Source organism: Arvicola amphibius, chromosome 3 (genome assembly GCF_903992535.2).
Source record: "Arvicola amphibius chromosome 3, mArvAmp1.2, whole genome shotgun sequence".
In the NCBI taxonomy this organism is placed as follows: domain Eukaryota; kingdom Metazoa; phylum Chordata; class Mammalia; order Rodentia; family Cricetidae; genus Arvicola; species Arvicola amphibius.
The window spans coordinates 124,708,273-124,724,895 of record NC_052049.1 but is presented as its reverse complement, the minus strand read 5'-3'; the positions used below and the strand labels follow the sequence as shown (position 1 = coordinate 124,724,895).

The 16,623-nt window shown below is 47.8% G+C and overlaps 1 pseudogene; it reads left to right on the top strand.

Moving 5' to 3' along the window:
• Positions 1-14,820: 14,820 nt before the first annotated feature.
• LOC119808803 lies at positions 14,821-15,197 on the top strand (annotated as a pseudogene).
• The last annotated feature ends 1,426 nt before the right edge of the window (positions 15,198-16,623 follow it).

Sequence of the window (16,623 nt, the reverse complement as noted above, 5' to 3'; positions counted from 1 at the left end):
AGGCACATAACCGCTCTTCTCAGCAAAAAAAAAAAAAAAAAAAAAAAAAAAAAAAAGAAACGAAGATCATGGCTCCCCCTTATGGGACTGTTGGCAAACTTGAATACCACGTCCAGAAAGAGAACCAGGCTTGAGAGATGCGCCCAGTAGGTGCCAGCTGCTGTCCTACCGTAGGCCCTTCAGGAAATGGAGTAAGAGCCCTAGGCCTCTCTGTGTGTTCACTACCAGGCCGTCTGGGTTCCCACATTACTCCTAGAACAGTAGCCTCTCTGCAGAAGTCTCTGTCTGGGGGTTGAAGGGAGCCGTTCCTGTGGAGCAGAGGCTCATAGAAGCCTAGTCCAGTCCAGCCAGCGGGGACAGCAATGTGCTTCCTCCCCTTCAGCTTGTGACTGCACAGAGCTAAAGTCACCTGTCCTTCTCTTCAGAGCTGCCGGTCAGGGCATGCATGACTGAACCTGTTACCCTGAGACAGCAGCCTCAGCTTCCCCAGCCCCCCGGGGAAAACTCACCAGCTTCTGTGTTTAGCTGTAGACTCCCAGAGGGAGCTGTCAGGACAGGATTAGGTCCAATCAGCCAGGACGAGACCAGGAGGCAGTGAAGGCTTCCTCTTCTGGGCTGTGGAAAGGACAAAGTCTTGAAGCAGAAACGCGGGTGGAATGGAAATGATTCCACCCGCGCCCCCATCCATGGCTGGGCTCCAGCTGCCCAGTGGAGTCACAGGTAGCTTTAAACAGATTCTCACACTCTTGACTCCTGCCTGGACCACGGGCGGCTCAAGAGCTCCCCAGGTGTTTGGAATGTGCAGACAACGTTGAAGGCCAGTGTTAGCCAGTAGTCTGGTCTCGTTCAGGACACTCTGATTGCCTAAATCAGTGTTACTCAGGCAGCCCTAGAACATATGGTAAGAATAGAGATTTCCCGGGCCAGGCCCACCTACAGGATCAGGATACATGCAGAGGCCCTTTCCCACCATATCAGCATACTAGGCCTGCAATTCCATCACAGAAGGAAGTCAGCCCAACCCGTGGAAACTTCCTCGCGGAAAAGGAGGGGTTTGAGCCCATCACTGCATTGTCAGCAATAGAGACCACTTAGTTCTCTCTGGTTCTCTTCTTGGCCTGATCCCACCCCATCCCCATTCCCATGCTGGGGAAACAGAACGGACGGCTCTTGTTCTGTCTGGTCACAGGGCCTCAGTTCTGTGAGATGTGTCTCCCCACCCCTGACCGTGTGGGGTGAGTGGGAACTGCAATCTGATAGGACCCCCTGCCCTAGTCATGCCTGGTCTATGAGGGCACCTGACCCACACCGTCCTGGCCGTTGAGAACCAGCACCTGCCTTAACCACATACAGCTGACCAGACCCTTCCCTGGGATGTTTGAATCTGGTTTTGTCAAGAGGGAGGCTGGGGAAGGTGTATGAGTGACGAGTCCTGCCACCACCCTGCAGACCCTGGAGGAGCAGAGGCCAGCAAGGGGATGTCCCCACAAGAAACAGAACACAGGTTCTGTTTCCCTCTGTGGTCCCCCAGCCTGCTTCTCAGGGGCTTCAGTGCTGTAGGACACAGCGAATTCCTGACTTTGTTACCATAGATACAGCATGGATGAGAGCCTCTTCATCCTTCCCAAATAACGCAGTTTCTTGTTCTTTTGCTCACAGTCAGACTCTGTCCCAGGGCCACTGTCCTTGGATGAACATAGACTACAACGAAATGTTAAGAAGCAGGATTGCAGAAAGACCTGCCAGGCTTTGGAGCCAGCAAGACAGCTGGGTGAATCAAGACACTTGCTGAGAAAGCAGTTCAGACCCGGAACCCATGTAAAGTCGGAAGGAGACAACCAACTCTTACAAAGTCCTCTGACTGTTATGCCCAGATCCTGGGGACCCCCAAAAGGCCACCACAGAGACCGAGTCCCATGTGTGAAAACAAAGAGCCTTTATTCAAGTTTGGACTTGGACTCTGTGTGTCCAATGCCTTGGTACGAGCAGAGAGCCCCTAGTTCAGTCGGGGTGGGGTTTTTATCATAGCAGAGGTTGGGGTGAGGGGTTTCTAAGGTTCAGGACCCCCTGGTTGGCTGATTTGTCTAGGTGTATCTTGGTGAAAGGGGAAGGCTAGGTGCTGGGCTAAGGAACATCAGGTGATCCTATATAATGGCTGGAACATTAGGTACTTTCCCCATGGATGGCTCATTCCTGGGTGGTCTCAGTTTGTGATCTTTCTTGGAACCAGGTGTGGCCTCAGAGTAATCTGAAACTCAGGCCTCTATTGAGCTTGTCATGACTAGGCCCTGTACTGGCCTCCACGCCCACGGTGGAATATGCTACCTCCTTCAACAACAACAACAAAATAATAGTTCGTGGTGGGTTTTTTTGTTGTTGTCGTTGTTTGGTGGCCTTGACTAGCCTGGGTCTCTCTTTGTAGACCACTCTGTCCTTGAACTCACAGAGATCCGCCCACCTCTGCCTTCCCAGTGCTGAGATTAAAGCACCCCCATACCCAGCAAAAAACACATTTTAAAAAACCAACCTCTTAAATCTCCAGTCTTTCCTCTCCCAATCTGGAAAGCACTGGGGTGGGAGAGGGATCTCCTGGGAGCCGGCTCTGGACTCTGTTCCCTCTGTACAGTTCCCCTTGTCTCCAGACACCTCCGTTTCAGCTCCCACCTCCTAGCCAAAATTAAGGTCCCTGGTTTTGAAGTCCTACAAGATATGTTCTGATTGGCTGAATTGAGTCAGGTGACATCACTCTGGTCCAATCAGCTAAGGCTAGAGGTTCATGGAGAACTTGCTGACCCTACCTGGCTGGGGAAGAAAAGAAAGTTGATCTGCAGGGCCATGAGTTCCCCGTGTGTCCACCCTTCCACCCTTGCACCCCAGGGAGAAGGGCCCACGCTATCCACTAGAGCCTGGCACCATTATAGGACAAAAGTCCCCGAAGCCCTGTTTCTCCCTGAGCGCCGACTCCCAGCGAGTTAGGAAGAGCAGAGATCTCAGCCAGGGATTCATTTGGTTTTGCCAGTAGGGCCGAGTGGCTGCGGAGGAACAGGCAGAGGTGACCCTCACCCTCAGGCACCAGCTGCAGGCCTGATCTGCATCCTGTCCAGATATTTCCAGTAAATAAACATTGACGCTTTTGATATCATGTTAATTTCACAGGCGGCTGCCCTGCTGACAGTTTCCACACTCTGCCAGCGCCTCTTGTCAGCTTTATGCTCACAGGCAGACAGCAGCCCGCTCACAGGCCACCCCACATACAGACATAAAAACAAATGCCAGCCTTGAGGCTGGACATGGCGGCACAGGCCTGTAGTCTCGGCACTCAGGAAGACGAGGCAGGAGTATTGCTGTGAGCTTGAAGCCAGCTTAGAGTAAGAGTTAAGACTCTTAAATATTAAAAAAGAAGAGGAGGAGGAAAAGGAAAGAACAAGACACTCAAAACTGATGAAGCAATGAGCACCATGGCATCCAGGCTGTGGAAAAGCAACCCTGTGTAGGGACTCTGACATCTCCAGGGGGCAAGGATCAGGCTACAGGGCTTGGTAGTGTGGTCTTGATTGTCTTTCTACTTTGGGGGGCCTTGGTTTTTACATCTGTGAAATGGGATTAATATTTTAACACTTCTCAGGACTACACCCAAAAGTCCAGGCAGCTCCTGGCTCTTAAAACCTCTGTAAGCAACCCAGAAAATGCATTAAAGTGATCTGGCTTTGGCTTCTACTCAGCCCTAGGAGGTGGTTCAAGTAGAGACTTGGTACCACGAGGCTGACAGAAAAGCTGAGGCTTACTGAAGACTGTGATTGGTTCAGTGCCACAACCAGAAACAGGAGCAGAACCAAGGCAGGACTGGGTCCTCCTCCTGTCCCTTCAGCACTGTCAGCTTCATAACCAGGACCATGTGGCCAGAGGAGTGGCAGGGTGGGACTCCCTGCCTTGTCCTAAGCCTAACTCAGCCAACCCATGGGCATTATTTGTTTCGGGGTTGTGTGTGTGTGTGTGTGTGTGTGTGTGTGTGTGTGCATGTGCGTGCATAGTCATGCGGTCTCATACATGTGAATGAATTATTCTATCCAGGCTGAGCTTGGGACCACTTCTGGTCAGCATCTGTTTTCGGTACACTCAGACCCCCTCAGTCAGCCAGGGTTCTCAGGCTTCCCTCTAACCTCTCCTGATGCTGCCTTACTCATGACAACAATTAGAGATGGGAATTGAAAGGCAGGCAACCCTGAAAAAGACTGAAGCTTAGTCCCAAGTGTCCACAGTGACCACACACTTCAATCACCCACCCCATGAACAGAGTCCAAACTAGTCCAAACGGATGCCTGGAGGCTCTGCAGTCTAGGGGTGGTGACAGGGGCAGGGGACAATACCTCAGCCTCAGATCCTGTCCAGGGAGGCTCAGATGACCATCTCCTGTGGGGGCAGGGCTCCCAGGCGCCTGCATACCAGCTCACACCCACGCACTCCTGGCGCCTGCTCCAGCTCAATAAAGACTCGTTAATGGACTGAAGTGAGTTAGAGTCATTAACACTGTTATCCAAGGCAGGCCTTGGCTGCCCCAGAGGTTCGGATTCAGCTCTCAGTCTGTGGAGCTTGAGCAAGACCTTCCCTCCCCTTAGCCACAGGTCTCTCACTCAAAATCAAAGTATAATCCCACGCCCAAGGGTTTCCCATCACTCGGCCAACATTATTCCCCACTCCTGAGTCCAGCGTTCAAATCCTCCCCATCCCTCTCCCTCCCCTGCTGCCCCCACAGATGCCCACCTCTGCAGAAGGATTCTGAGTTTCAGGTGCCGTTCTGTCTCCAACCCTTTCATCTGTGTTCCGCTCTGCATAGACTCTCTCCCTGCCCTGTGGACACTCAGGCTTCCCTGAAAGCATGGCTTTCCCAAGCACGACTGGGAGAGTGAGGCTCGGTGGCAGAGTGCTTGCCTAAATGCTGCTCCCGATCCATGTCTAGTCCTTTTTTTAAAGACATGATCTGGTCTCAAGCTCTATATAGCTGAGGATGATCTTGCATTTCTGATCCCCTGCTTTCACCTCTAGAGTGTAGAGACATACAACCATGCCTGGCTTAGGCACCGCTGGAGAGCAAACACAGGGCTACTTGCATGCTAGGCAAGCGCTCTACCAATTACAATAGCCCCCAGCTGTACTTATGTTGGGCAAATAGCTTGGGTAGCTCTCTATCAGTGATTTTAAAAATAGTGCTTTTGAGATGGCTCTGCATATAAAGATGCTTGCCACCCAGCCAGAAGATCTGAGTTCAATCCCAGAGACCCACTTGGCAGAAGGAGAGAACCAACTACCAAAGCATGTCTTCTGACCTACACACACACACACACACACACACACACACACACACACACACACACACACCATGCCATATACATACCCCACCCCCAAACACAGAATGAATAAATAAAGTATAAAACTTTTTAAAGTGTTCAAGTCACCTCCTCCAGAGATTCCCCTAAGCCCCTCCCCAAGCCGAGCTGGGTGGTCTCCTTCATTGTACCATCTGCAGGAACCACCTAATAGGTTGTCTGTACCCCGATAATAAGGTTCTGCACCAACATAGAAAGCCAGATCAAGTTGAACTAAAACATGAAAGATCAGGTTTATTCTGAGCAAAGCAACTCCCAGGTGACTCCTCCAGCCCCAGAGATCAAGGCAGGGGAAGGGACAGGAGAAAAAAACCACATGGCCAATCTAAAGGAGGGAGCTTAAATACATGGGGTGATGACAGGTCCACCACAAGCTGGGTTTGTGCCCAATTATAATGCTTTAGGCAGGGACTGAGCAGCTAGCAACTTCAGGAGGGCAACCACCACAACTGCCAGCAATGTGGAACTGGACTTTTGGGTGGGTTTTTTTTTATGAGAGGGCGGGGTTTGGAGAGAGAGAAATGGGGCTGAGCTGGAGATTCCAGCCAAACATCACAACCTTCTTGGGAATATGGGTGCCCATTCAAATCTGGTTACTTATTGGCAAGGGACGATGTGAGAGGGGGAGTTAAGGAGTCGGTGGACTCACGTTCAGCCAGAGGTGTGGGTGAAGAAGCATTTGGTTAACTGCCATCCTGGAGACCTCAGGAGTGTGTTTCTTGAGGAGGCAGAGAAGGCAAGTTGCTAAGAGAAAAAAAAAACGATTATTAATACCAGCCTATGAATGGGGCCAGCCATGGGATGTGCTCTGGTTATACTGAGGAGCTCTTCAGACAGTTTGTGGAGTGACTTGGCCAGATTCCTTGATACAGTAGCAGTCCTCTTTCACCAGGAACTTGCAGGCTGTAAAACAGTGGAACAGATTTACACTTAGTGTTGTAGCAAAGGCGATGGATTTGGAGTCAAAGGTGTGAATATTTTTCCTATGTCCAGAGAGCCTGGTTTTAGCCGATGAAACACACCTCTAAGTTTATACTTAGAAGACAACCAGAGGAAATTTAAAATCTGAGCCTGTGACTGAACTGTAAATAGTCAGTGCTCCATCAGTTTATCAGAGCCCCACGTATCAATGCTAAACGCCGACCCTCTGAAATTCCAGTGGAATAATACGGAAGAAGGACAGAAGTCCAGACATCTTCACATACCTTAAACCGTCTCCTGTGTTCCTTTAGTGGGAAGTTACATCTGAAACCGTTTATCCTTTACTATGAAGCCTGTGAACAAGGCAAAGCTGTCTGTATTTTTAATAAGAAACTTAGCTAATGAACTCCCAAACTGGCTGCAGACTTGGGAATCAGGGGGAGAGGAACTGCTGAAGCTGTCGGTACCCTGGTCATCAAACACCATCAGCTCTGAGAAGGAAGCAGAAGTGAGACAGCTTCCAAATCTATCAAAAATGGCAGGGATATACTGGCTGCCTAGAGCGTCACCCCAGGTTCCTCCATGGTCGTTGGGGACAGAGGTCCCAGGGCAGTATCAGTCTTTAGCTGCCAGGCCTGGAAGATCTGACTGACTTTTCTGTGGAGTAGGAATTTGGGGAGACCAGCCTACCTTGTCTTAGCAAAGCAGGGCAATCAATTTCCCAGTGTCCTGCTTGTCCACAGTCTGGACAGGGTCTTGGCAGCAGTTGAGGTGTAAAGCAGTTTTTCCTGCGCCGTGACTGGATTTGCTACATTTAAAACAAGCTCCAGGTGAAAGTACTTCTGTGCCCATCCATCTTCATTGGAGGAGATGGGGGTGCTGCCAGGAGTGGGCATGTCTCGATCACGAAAAGCTTTGTTATTAAACATTTTAAATGCCATATTCTCAGGTCCTGAAGCGTTGGGGAATCATTACCTGTTAGGTACATCTAAACTAGACAAATGTTTGTTTGTAGTTACTTGTTTTAGGTTCAACTGTGAAAATATCTGAGAAGCTAAGCCTGAACGTATCAAAGAAGCTGATCCTTTATGAGGTGACTGCCGGTTACCTTGTGTGTCTGAGAAGATTAGGATTTTATAGCTTTATCCCTGTTAAGGTTAGCCTTAAAAATAACCGCTTATGAATGGACACTCTTAATATCAAGATAAGACTTTTAACTCATAAACACAGTCCACAAAGAGACTGAGATCTTTCCTGATCCTTTTAAAGTACACCATTATAGAACACAACAGTTTTCTGTATGACTTAGTTTACCAAACTAACTACAGCTTAACAATGTTAGTAAAAGCAAGGTTAGACATTCAAACACTGGCTGCCAGTAAGATACATCCTGATACATGAATGCGGAGGTGCAGCTTGAACATCCTATTAAGCCAGCATTGTTTTAAATCCTATCTTTCATAAACCTTGTTTTTAGAACAGGGCAAGAATTATAATACAAAAATCCATCCTAACCCAAAATATCTCGGAGACCTATTGTCTTCTTGGTAGGTCCACTCTAAGTGGTCACCTTTAATCAAGATAGTGGTGAAATCACATGACCTCCCTCTTCTCCAACCTTAGTCAAAATGGTGACTGTCCATGTGGCTATCCTCGATTATGATGATGGAAAAGCATGTGTTGCTTCCCAGAGCAGCTCCAATTTGGAGTTGTAAGTTTTAAGTTAACTTTTGTTACAAAAATTTACCATACCCAATTCCTTAGCTATTTTTTAAAATAAGGTAGAACAGCATGACATAACTTCAATATTATTTATAACCAAATGAGATATGAATCTCTGCCATTGCATCAGATTCAGTGGCCAGAAATCCAAGAGACAAATTCTGAGCCCAGGCAGTTAGTTTCAATAATAGCTGAGCTATTAGCAAGACACATGGAGCACGTAAACTCAGGCCGTCAAGACCAGTCAGAAACAAACATGCAGTGGCCACGTACGTTTACACACCCAACTGAGCCTGAAGTAATTCTGTGTGACTCCCACGTCCCCAAGAAAATACAGGCACAGATCCATACATACATACCAAAATAGAGCTTTTAAAACAGTGAGACAAGCAGAACTTTCTGCGGAAAGCAGACTTTGTTACAAATTATATAGATTTTAAACTGTGCCAAATGAGAAAGTTACACATTCTGATTTAGTAGTTTACAGTACAGAGCAATATGCAAGTACACTATAGGAATAAAAGATTTTCAGGAGTGAGGAAGTAGAGCCTCAGCCGTGAGAGACTTTGGAGTGTAGCAGAGTTAAGTTAAGGAATAAGATATTTGGGGACCCTTCGTCTGTGGCAGTAGCAGTTGTTTATGATTTGCAAGCATTTGGAAACTACAAGTTCGCCAATTTTGGCCGTTGATTTGTATTGAGGTCACGCTGTTGCAATAAAATCTGAGTCCGTGGAGGAAGGAAAAGAGCCGCAGAGGGGAACACTGTGCAAGTGTGCTGAGAGAAAAAACAAGCTGCAGCGCTGCAGGCGGAGACTGTGAGACAGGCTAAGAGGGTCTGCAGTCTGACTGCAATGGGGTGGGGCAGATGAGGGAGGTGTCACGCGGGTCAACAGGTCACAAGAGCCAGAGCCCTGTGGAGCATACAGTGGACCGGAGCTGAAGCTGTCTCCCAGGCTGCTCAGAGAGGGGAGCAAGCAGAAGAGGTATCCTCGTGGGTGCAGTAGGCTGCAGGAGCCAGATAAGCGCACGTGTCCATGTGGAAAGTAACATAGGAAAATCGGACTCTGAAATTTGGAGTTAGATTCAGTCACAGACAAAATCCGTACATACTTTATTACGGGCCAGAGCATCAGACACTGTAGGAGAACTGGCATTGTGTTAGGCATGAAGCAGCCCGCCCCTTCAGCTCTGACTCCCATGTTGTAACAATGTAAGGGTGGATATTTATGCAGTTCAGGGTGGGAGAGCAGACAGAAACAGACAAAGAGACCAGATTTGTTGTGGGTAGAATCCCAGCATAGCCAAACCAAATGCCAGGAGAGCCTAGTGAGTAAAAAGGCAAAGTGGGTACCTTTCACTGGGCCCTGCCACTAAGAGAACACACCAGGAACAACAAGAGTCAGGGCAAGAGGTTTATTGGGGGGTTGGGAGAGTAAAAGAGAGGAAGGTCATCTCCAAGCGGAGACGTGAGAGGCGGATAGACAGACAAAAAGAACAGAGAAGGGGAGGGGCAAAGTACAGACAGACAGAGAACATGGAAGAGGGAGGGGCATGAGTGTAGAATTAAAAAAAACCTGGATGAGGGAGCTCAAACCACTTGCCAAATGGTGTGAGACGGCCCCAGTTTGGATAAATTTTGCAGTAGACACCCCCTGGGTGACTGAGGATCAGGTTTAGACCTGCGGTTGCCTTTTTCCAAGCCTGTGCAGGAGACTGACCACTAGAGCTGTGTGACCATCGCTGTAGCCTGGGGTTGTGCGGTGGGTGGGTGCGGGGTTGCCTTTGGGTAGGACATCTCCTCCACAAAGGTCCCGTGGAACAAAGTCAGTCTTTGCTCCAGCAACAGATCAGGGTTGCCTGGCACGGCCTCGACTTGGCTGGAAGTCCAAGGGTCTAGACCCAGAAGGGGTCTTGACCCGAAGGAGGTCCCAGACCTCTGTGGCCAGTGGCTTGGAAATGGGTGACTTACCACAAGTCGAAAGTCATTCCTTTCTGGCAGAGAGGGAGATAAAATAGTAGCCTGCTACGTGGTCGAGGCACTGGATCTCCCAGGTTTCGACACCAATGTTTCTATACAAGGTTTTCTATACTCAGATAATAGGTTTCTCCACCAATGCAGTAAGCCAGATCAAGCCAAATTAAAAAGCAAAAGACCAGGTTTATTCTGAGCAAAGCAGCTCCCAGATTATTCTCCCAGCCCCCAGAAATCGAGGCAAGTGAAGGGACAGAAAAAAATCACATGATCCACCTAAAGGAAGGAGCTGAAATACCTCGTATGCGCAGGTCACCGGTGGGGTGGCATGGGAGGTGATAACATGTCCACCAAAAGCTGGGCCTGTGCCCAATTATAATGCTTTAGGTGGGAATTGGGCAGCTAGCATCTTCTGGGGAGGAACTGCCCCAACCACCAGGAACACGGAACTGGGCTTTTTAGTGGTTTTTCTGAGAGGATGGGGTTTGGAGAGGGAAATGGGGCTGAGCTGGAGGTTCCAACTGACCACCACCTGGAATGGAGGCTATGTCTTGGGCAAATTCAAAGAAAAGTGGAGGGTGGCTCAGTAAAGAGTTCTCAGTGCTCTGGGCGTGGTGGCACATACCTTTGAGCCTAGCATTCAGGAGGCTGAGTTTGAGGCCATCCTGGTCTACATAGTGAACTACATAGGACAGTAAGGTCTACATAGAGAGACAAAAGAAAGAAAAAGAAAGAGTGGTCAGTGCTCTTGTAGAGGGCCCAGGTTCAGTTCTCAGCATCCGTATCAAGCTGTTCACAACCACTTATAATTCCCATTTCAGGGAATCTGAAGCTGCTCATCTAGGGCCCATTATGGGCTGTTCTCTACTCAGCCACTGCTACTGACCCTCTCAACCCCATCCCTGTGAGACATTCTACCAGAAAGGCTAAGAATGTTCCCCCTGGAAAGTGCATCTGATTTCAAAGGCCAGGCCTCCAGCAAATACCCCTCCTCCTGCCTAAGCAAACCTTTCTTTCCCCTGTGCTGTGAGCGTTTCCTGGGGACTTCTGCATCCTCTCTTGGTTGTGTATGAAAAGGCAGATGCCAAAACCCATTCTTTTCACTTCACTCTGCATGCTAGAAGATGCAAAGGGTGAAAATGCATTCTTCATGGTGTGTGTGTGTGTGTGTGTGTGTGTGTGTGTGTCTGTGTGTGTGTGTGCGTGCATGAGTGTGCATGTGCATGCGACAGGACAACTTTGTGGAGTTAGTACTCCCCTTCCACCTCTATGTGGATCAAATCCAAGTCATCAGGTTTGCACAGCAAGTGTCCCAACTCTCTGAAGCATCCTACAGGCCTTAGGAGTAAACTGGGTAGGTGATGGCCCACACCTGTAGTGTGGCACTCAGGAGGCTGAGTTGGTAGGATAGAAAGTGTTGCAGTCTAGGAGTCTTGAAATAATACCGACTAGGGGTCTTGATCAGGTTCATTTTCTCTGCCAGTTAGGGAATTAAAAGGCAGGAAAAAAAACCTCAACTACAACAGGTCACAACAGAGAAATCTCAAGCAACACAGACAGAACCAGCAGCTGACGGAAGGTGTTTATTGAGGGTAAGGAAACTCACACCTGCAGAGACACACAGAGAAAAAAACCCTCTGTAAAATAGAAGGACTTGGCAAGCCAAGAGATCCAGTGTCTTCTCGAGGGTTGGGGTTTAAAACCTCTCAAGAGCCTCCTGCCCTACTTTAGAGTTGGTAGGTTTGAAGATGGATGGTTGATTGATTGGTCAGCAGCTATTGTGTGGCCTGTCCTGAGCAGGCTTTGAACTACTAGAGCCAGTTCATCAGTAGGGGACCTGCTGGTGGAGACCACAGCTGCCAGGCTTTTGTTTCAAGTCAGGAGGGTGAGGAAGATGCTGGCAGTCCTGGAAACTTACTCCTTTGTTACCTAGCCATGGCCCCATGGTGGCTCCTCTCCCTATCTCTCGGCCTACCAGGGGTTTGTCTAATACCTGTCCCTCAAAAATGCAAACCTGGACTACATAGCAAGAGCCTGTCTCAAAAACTAAAAATAATGTCAACCAGAACAAGAATTATATTACAAGCCAGGCATCGTGGTACATGCTTTTGATCCTAGCACTTAGGAGGCAGAGACAAGCAGATCCCTGAGCTCAAAGCCAGCCTGTTCTACACAGGAAAGCAAGGGCTATATGTCCTGTCTCAAAAAAAAAAAACCACAAAAAATGAAATAAAATAAAAATTTTAAAATAAAAATAATTCTATTACAAAAGATATAAGAGCTAAACACAAAGGAGCCAAAGCACAAAACCTACTTTTAGAAAAACATAATGGACAAATTCTGGTTTCTAATCCATCAAAGCCACACTACCCTCCAGAGGGAGCCACATCACCCTACACAGGAAACCACATCACCCTATACAGGGAGCCACATCACCCTATGCAGGGAGCCACATCACAAGGAAGAGGGCCCAGTGTTGGTTGGGACTCCCTGAGGCTCCAGTCACTTTGCCTTTCATATCTAGGCTCCTTGGCTCCCAGGAGAAGATCTGTCACTGAAGACTGCATCCTCTGAACCCGGCTTCCCAGCCAGGACTAACTGCCCTTCCCACACAGAGCTCTTTCTCCTCCTCAGCCAGCATTGCTCTGAGGTCAGGGAGTGGGTGATTTCCTGTCCACATCCTCTAACCCAAAGCCCCAGCAGCTGGGAAGGTCGCTAGTGGCTCTGACCTCGAAACAGATGCTAAGAGACAGTACACAGTCCCACATCCGGTAGGGTGGTGGGATGTAGGGGATCACTCATCTGCCCTCTAGAGCAGCAGGCACAACAGCCATCGGGGAATTGCAGCCATCCACTCATCCACTTACCAAATATCTACTGAACACCTACTAGGTACCCAATAGTGTACATAAGGTATGGACCACGTGGGGCACCAGGAACACAATGAAAACCAGAAGTGACAGAAGCCCAAGCCTTGGTTAATCTTACAGCCTAGCAGCAGCAACAGCAGCAACAGATACTTCCTGTCAAGGCCAGAGAAAGCAGTTTGGGCTTTGTGGGCCACATGTTGGTTTGTTGAGTATAAGAATGTCTTTGTTTTCTTATAATCCCTTAGAGAGGGAATGACTATTCTTATTCTTGGGCCACCCCCAAGCAGGTGGCTTGCGACATGTGACACTCAGGCCACGTCCATCCATCCCTAGTTTACGGCAAGAATCTCCAGCAGAAAAGTGCTGCGGGGCATGGAGTTCATGTTAAATTTCTAGCAGCTACTTTGTAAGACTGGGATGAGATTCATTTTATAGACTCCAGTCTGTAGGCTTCGGTGAGCGGTGTTATTAAAATTAAAGATGAGGTCTTTCGTTCGCTTTTTAGCACCAAGTCTTCATAATCTGATGTGTATTTTATACTTAGGAGCGTGTGGCAATTCAGACCAGTCACATTTCCTTTGACCAAACGGCCCCTTGTGGCCACTGGCCTCCATATTGGACAGCACAGGCTGAGTGGTAGAAACAGATAATAAACAAGATAAATAAGTCAGCTATGGCAATATGTGAACGTGATGAGGGCTGGGAAAGATGACGGAGAGGAGAGCAAGGAGTGCTGGGTAGAAATCCCTCTCATCCGGGAGCTTCACTCAGGCCCAGGACTGACCTCCCTCCCTCTGTCCTTTCCTCCCCCCTCCCTCCCTCTTTCCCTGTCTTCCTTTCTTTCTTTTCCTTTGTGATCTATGTGCTGTGCGTGCATGTGTCTATGTGTATCTACACACGTGCAAGCCCAAAGTTGACAAGTGTCTTCCTCTACCGCTCTCTATTTTATTTATGGAGGCAGAGTTGCTCACAAAACCTGGAACTTGCTAATTCTGACTAATTCTAGCTGGCCAGTTTGCCATCGGGCTTTCCTATTTCTGCCTCCAAAGTGCTGGGAGAAGAGAAGGCTTCCATAAAGGCCAGGTTTTGTGCATCTATATGGGTTCTAGAAATCGGAACTCTGGTCCTCACATTGGCATGGCAAGCACTCTATTAGTTGAACCATCTCCCTAGCCTAGGCCAAGAATCTGCTAAGGTCAAGGGAAGTGGAAGAGTGACCCACAATGCTGTGAACTTTAAGAATGGACAAGAACTTGAAGGTTGGACCTCCAAGGGAGTAGGGCTGAGCCAGGACCTCTGCGGGTCCAGGCACACCCAAGTCTGGGACCTCCAAGGGAGTAGACCGGAGCTAGAGACCTTTGCAGGACCAAGTTCAAGCCAGGGACCTCCACAGGAGCAGACCCAGACCAGGGACATTTACAGAAACAGGACTGAGCCAGTAACCTAAACTGGAGCAGGCCTGAGACGGTGAACTCCACAGGAGCAGGTACAAGGGAGCAACCGCTGAGGGAGTTGGCTGGAATCAGAGACCTCTGGTAATGAGTCTGGGACCTCCAAGGAAGTAGGCCTGAGCCAAGACCTCTGCCAGAGCAGGCCCAAGGCAGCAATCTCAGCAGAGAGAGCCCCAAGCAAGCAACTTCTGTGAGAGCAGGCCCAAATGACCAACCCCTGGTACTGCAGAGCAAACCCTGGGAGCACCAAGCAACTTCCAGGAACACTGAGTGACCAATGGGATGACTGGAACCTTGGCCCTGACTACCCCACAAAGAGCAACCATCTGAGACTTGGATTCACTGACACCTGGAAGATTGATCACCAGAGTCACAGACAGCCCCAACTATACCAATCAGAGGAAAAGATGGGTAGACAAGGTAAGAACGCACGCAGTTCCTTTTTTCCCCCGACATCTTAGGGAGACTGCAGTGGTCATCGCCACTCTCAGAGCTTCATCATGCCGCCCAAGGATGACAAGAAGAAGAAAGATGGCGGAACGTCGGCCAAAAGAGACAAAGACCCAGTAAATAAGTCCGGTGGCAAGCCCAAAAAAAGAAGTGGTCCAAAGGCAAAGTTTGGGACAAGCTCAACAATCTAGACCTGTTTGACAAGGACACATACGACAAACTCTGTAAGGAAGTTCCCAACTATAAACTTACTACTCCAGCCGCGGTCTCTGAGAGACTAAAGATTCGCAGTTCCTTGGCCAGGGCAGCCCTTCAGGAGCTCCTTAGTAAAGACCTTATCAAGCTGGTTTCAAAGCACAGAGCCCAAGTAATTTACACCAGAAACACAAAGGGTGGAGATGCCCCCACTGCTGGTGAAGATGCATGAACAGATTCAATCAGCTGTACATTTGGAAAAATAAAACTTTATTAAATAAAAAAAGAACACATGCAATACCACAAAGAGCAACACGACACCAGTAAAAACTAGTGACCCTACAATAGCAAGACTTGAACAACCAAATATAGATGAAGCAGAAGAAAATGACCTAAAAAATAACTTTAGGAGAATATTTGAGGTCCTTAAAGAGGAAATGAAAAATTCCCTCAAAGAAACGGAGGAAAAGACAAACAAAATTGGAAGACATCAACAAATCCCTTAAAGAAAACCATAAAAAGAAATCAAACATATGAAAGAAATTATTCAAGACTTGAAAACTGACAATAAAGAAAACACAAGCCAAGGGAATTATAGAAGCAGAAATCATGAGAAAATGATCAGAAACCCCAAATGCAAGCATATATAGCAGAATATAAGAGGTGGAAGAGAGAATCTCAAGCGCTGAAGATACAATAGAGGAAACAGACTTAGTCAAAGAAAACATTAAATGTAACAAAAGCTTAACACAAAATATCCAGGAAATATGTGACACCATGAAAAGGCCAAATCTAAGAATAATAGATATAGAAGAAGGAGAAGTTCAACTCAAAAGCACAGAAAATATATTTAACAAAATCATAGAAGAAAACTTCCCCAACCTAAAGAAAGATATGCCTATGAAGATACAAGAAGCTTAAGAACACCAAATAGACTGGATCAAAGAAAAGTCCACTCTCCACATAATAATCTGTAGTGATGAGGTGAGTAGGCCTGCTTTTCGTCCCACCCAGCTCCCGCATGGTTAGCTTTACACCCGAAATAACAACACACAAATTGTATTCTTTTAAACACTGCTTGGCCCATTAGCTCTAGCCTCTTACTGGCTAACTCTCACATCTTGTTTAACCCATATTTAGTAATCTGTGTAGCACCATGAGGTGGTGGCTTACCGGGAAGATTCTAGCCTGCATCCATCTCAGAGAGGAGAGTCATGGCGACTGCTTCATGGTGGTTGCCTCACTTCCCTTCTTCCCAGCATTCTGTTCTGTCTACTCCACCCACCTATGTTCTGACCTATCAGGCCAAGCAGTTTCTTTATTAATTAACCAATGAAACAGCAGATAGAAACACTCCTACATCAATAATCAAAACACTAAACATACAAAATAAAGAAAGAATATTCAGAGTTGCAAAGGAAAAAGGCCAAGTAACATATAAAGGTAAACCTTTCAGAATTACACCTGACTTCTCATTGGAGACAATGAAAGCCAGATGGTTCTGGACAAGCATTATGCAGCATTAAGAGACCATGGATGCTAGCCCAGACTACTATATCCTGCAAAACTTTCAATCACCATAGAAGGACAAAACAAGATATTCCATGACAAAACCAGATTTAACCAATACCTACCACAAATCCAGCCCTACACAAAGT